This window comes from Larimichthys crocea, chromosome VI, assembly GCF_000972845.2.
Source record: "Larimichthys crocea isolate SSNF chromosome VI, L_crocea_2.0, whole genome shotgun sequence".
NCBI lineage: Eukaryota > Metazoa > Chordata > Actinopteri > Sciaenidae > Larimichthys > Larimichthys crocea.
The window spans coordinates 24733347-24738142 of NC_040016.1; the positions used below are offsets into that span (position 1 = coordinate 24733347).

The 4796-nt window shown below is 40.2% G+C and overlaps 1 pseudogene; it reads left to right on the top strand.

Moving 5' to 3' along the window:
- The first annotated feature begins 3 nt into the window (after positions 1 to 3).
- LOC113745901 (uncharacterized) lies at positions 4 to 617 on the top strand (annotated as a pseudogene).
- The last annotated feature ends 4179 nt before the right edge of the window (positions 618 to 4796 follow it).

A 4796-nucleotide genomic window follows, 5' to 3' on the forward strand; every position in this document is an offset into this window, starting at 1 on the left:
CCTCGTTACATCTTATTCATCCACCTGGTGGTTAACGAATGATCCACGCTGACTACAACAATAAGTCTCTTCGTCTTTAGTTATGTCTTTACAAAATCAACGTTTCCTTTTGTTGCGTCATCCTCACCTGTGCTGTGTTCCCACCCTCAACACTCCGTTAAATTAGCCGTCATGGCGGTGGAATGTTTACATCGCGATTTGTTTCCACTGCGACACACCGAGTTGTGTACGATCAAAAGGACGTACATTCTGATTGGCTGGATTTGGGCCAGATGCAGTCTCAACCCTGCCGGATGTGTTTATTATTCTGGCAACAGAGCCCGTGCAGTTTATTTATTCCACAATCTTTTGTGCTAAGAACAACCTGTTCAGACACCCTATACACTTAAAAAAGAGGGATGTTTCCTACATTATTTACCTCATTGGAGTTTGGCTCACTCTCTTCATCACTTATTTTAAGATCTTTATAGCTGCTAAAGAAGCTAAAGCTGCTAAATCAACTGATGGAGACACAAAGAAGCCAGGAATACAATCCTGCTCCATGGCTTCCAGTGCTGTTGTGTATGCTGACCTATGTATCTCCTTTGGTACAAAAGGCTCTGTTCATGGTTTCCTAAACATTTTTCACATGTACTTTTTGTTGCCTACATCTCGTCCAGATCACTCCCCGGTTGTCAGTCCATTGTGTACGGCCTACGAGACAAGACGTTTAGACAGCACTTAAAAAGTATCTGCTGTGTTCAGTGAGGTGAGCATCAAAGCAAGGACGACTACAATCACATGTTGCTGTACTAGAAAACAAACAGAGAAATGTAGTTTTAGTTTAGTCTTTGTGCTCTATTAAGCACTACAAGCTTTGCAGACTCTACATGTCGTCTCTGCACCAAGTCTTTAATCACTTCACTAGGTCATGTTTAAATTTGATAAATCTGAGATATAACGAGGCATTTTTATTCTGAACCTCAACTGTCACCACATCTGAAGTCTGTAGATTTTAGTGTGTTAGCACAGTTGATACATCTTAGGAATGGAAATTTTATTGACAGCAACGCCACTGATTCTGCTTATTTGTCTGATTCTTTAACAATTCTTTTATCAACGCCTTTATTCGTTAATCAAGAAAAAAGTAGGCGTTCACATGTTTTCATCATCAATGACTATTTTATCCTCTGTGAGTTTAAATACACAGTGGAAACAGAAGAATAAAGCCATGCACGTGTTAATGTTTTGAATTTTCATTGAATATTCACGCTCGGTAACAGACGTGCTGACATGAACTTGAGCTCATGTTGTGTAGAAAGATGTTTAGTTGGTTTTCTTGTACCTTCCTTACACCCTCCTTGTTGAAATGTATAATTTCACAGACATTACAAACTGCAGATTACACTGTATCATCTTTCTTTGTGAAATAAAGCCTGTTTCCTACCGTATCTATTCTTCTATGTGCAGTCCTGTACAGACTCCAGTTAGATTGCAGTAGATGTAGCGTAGTTACTGACGACGACGCCTCACCTCAATTCTTCATCAGGTTTTGTCTGTTATTTTCTGCCATACATAAGTTACAGATCTGTTATAGGTCATAAATATGCTTCCTGTTGAAGTCACTTCCTACATAAATCTTTAAACAAAAAAAGGTTTTCTAGAACAAAATCTACCTTCCTGTTCACTCATGGTCAGTGATCCCTGCCTTGCTGCGTGTCCCAACTTAATAGGTGTGTAACATGAAACTACAAATGCTCGTTAATTGCTTTGTGTTGAAGGAGTGAGACAGATGGAATATCAGCTGCTGACTGATCCCCATTCATGCACCAAAACACAAAAGTTTACTTTCAAGCAACCAAGGCCTCCAAGGCCATATGGTCTGATCCATCTGGGGGGAAGTCAAACAAAATCTCCGAGTTTAACACAGGAGACCCAGTTTTTTCTATGATCTTCCATAACCATAACCAAGTGTTAATAACTAAAACCAGGAGACAAAGGTCCCCAGTCATTTTCACCCAAACCAGGGTACCTCCGCCTTTGCCCCGCTGCCTGGCTGGCTAAACACCCCTATGCCTCTCTCTGTGTGTGGTGGGCCCACAAGGCGGCAGCAAACCATCTGATCCAAGTCAAATCGTTCTCAGTGGGTGTTGGACTCCGCCAAGGCTGCCCCATGTCTGGATTCTGTTCATATTCATGGACCAGATCCCGGGCGCAGCCGGAGGCAGGAAGGTGTCCGGTTGAACCTCAGGATTGATCCCTGCTTTTTGCAGATGATGTGGTTCTGTTGGCTTCATCGGACCGTGACCTTCCCCACTCACTTGGCGATTTGCAGTGGAGTGTGAAGCAGCCAGAATCAGTCAGCACCTCCAAGTCTTAGGCCATGGTTTTGTGCAGGAGAACGGTGGAATACTCCCTCGGGTTGGAGAGAGTTGCTGCCCCAGCGAAAAAGTTAAAGTACCTCAGTTCTTGTTCCACGAGTGATGGGAAAATGGACCTAAATGGACCGGCAGGTTGGTGTGGCATCTGCAGTTCTGCCGGTCATTTTCCTACATCTACATTCAAACACTCTCCTTGGTCACGAGCTTTGGGTGTGAGAAAGAATGAGATCACGGATAAAGCAACCCAAATGATTTTCCTCCGCTGGGCGGCTGGAGTGAAACTACTACTAACGTGAACCACACACACACACACACACCACAAGTCAACATGTATAAAGTCTTTGCATCAACAACCACAGCAGACTGGTGTGATGTGACGACCTGCTGGGTACGTATGGTGTCATGCTTACTGCTTTCATTGCATTGGACTGATTACTGTACAAATTACTGTCCTGTCATTATCTCATACTGCTGAATGTAATATGTATTTTTTAATGTATTTGTTGTTGTTTTTTTAGATTACTGAACAGCGAGTATAATGAAGTATTTTCTGTGTATTCTTAATATATGGGCCAACGGCTGAAGTGTTAGTGGATTATGCTCAGTTATGACTCTGTCAAAGCCAACACTGGATAATATAAATAAATAAGGCATGATGATTTGAACAGTTTGGGATGTAGCCAGAATTGTTTGTTTTAAAGAAATTAATACTAGAGATCAGTGTGTTTATTGTTATTGTTATTTCAAACAGGATTTATTCTTTAAATGAATTTTCATCTATCAACGGCTCTTCAGCCATAAATGGGTATCAGCGGGACCGTTCACCTCGGCTGTGACCAAGAATGTGATCGTCACAGCCCTCTCGCATCTCCATAACTACATCAATGGTACTCTGGTGCACACTTCAGAAAGCACCAGGTGTGAAAAATCACTTTTTTTTTTTTTACAGGTGTGTGTGTGTGTGTGTGTGTGTGTGTGTGTGTGTGTGGTGTGTGTGTGTGTGTGTGTGTTTGGTATAACAAAAATTACACAGGAGTAAATGATGCATCATACCCCGCTTAATATTTAGAATAAAAGATTATAAGAAACAAATGATGATTTTAAGTTTAGGAATTAAACTGATTCAAAGCATCAAAAATAATGAGAATTCTTCTTATCAATAATGTTATATACTGGTTTATGTTGTCATATCAATGTTGCCGCTGGTAAAGCCATAGAAATATATATACAATAATATTAATAAATAATCAATAATAATAATAATAGAATAGAATATACTAATAATAATTCAGAATTATTAATTAATTATATTTCATCTTATATTCATGTTGTGAATTAAATGTGGTGGAGTAAAAAATAGAATATTAAAATGGAATATATTTAATTAAATATTAAATATTAAATAATATTCCTAATATTTAATATTCTAATATTAAATAATATTTACAGAGAACATCCACTCTGAAAGGCAGGTCCTTAAATTTTCATAATTATGAGAAATATTTTTTAACGTATGAAGTCTGATGATTTGTTTGTAGTTAGTTATTTTTTATTGTAATGTAATGCAACAAAAAAATTAGAGCAGCAAAATGAGTTTAAAAAACAATGATCAGGTTAACTCACTAAACTAGAGAAATTATTTGTTAAAAACTAAAACCGTCTGACTTGAACCTTTATTTATTTTATTTTTTTTATTATATTATATTCTTATTATTATTGTTATTATTATTATTACTACTTCTTTAAAGTGATGTCGTCCTCCTTCAGATGTTCACTTCAAACCCTCGGTACATCCTGTTCATCCACCTGGTGATAAACGACATGATGCAGCTTCTCCTCTCCACTCTCCTCCACATCATCAGCTACGCCCTGCACAGAATCAACGTGTCGCTGTGCCTCGTCCTGCTGATCATCACCATCATGACCACCCTTAACACGCCACTCAATCTGGCCGGCATGGCCGTCGAGTGCTACATCGCCATCTGCATCCCCCTCCGTCACAGACAGATCTGCACCATCAGGAGAACCTACATCCTGATCGTTCTGATCTGGGTGGCGAGTGCGGCCTCCATCCTCCCGGACCTCTTCATCCTCCTGGCCACGGAGCCGCTGCAGTTTTTTCACTCGAGGCATTTCTGTGCCAGAGATTTTGTGTTCAGAAGCAATTACAGCCTGAAGAAGAGGGACGCTTCACACATAGTCTGCCTCGCCCTGGTTTGGCTCGTACTCCTCTACGCTTACTTCAGGATTCTGTTCGCTGCCAAGGAAGCGACTGCAGACTTTAGAAAAGCCAGAAACACTATTCTCCTCCATGGCTTCCAGCTGCTGTTATGTATGCTTATTTATGTGAGACCCATGTTTGAACAAGGTCTGGTCTTAATACTGCCCAACGAGTTCCTGGCCATACGCTTTGCCTGCTATGTCATTGTCCAGATC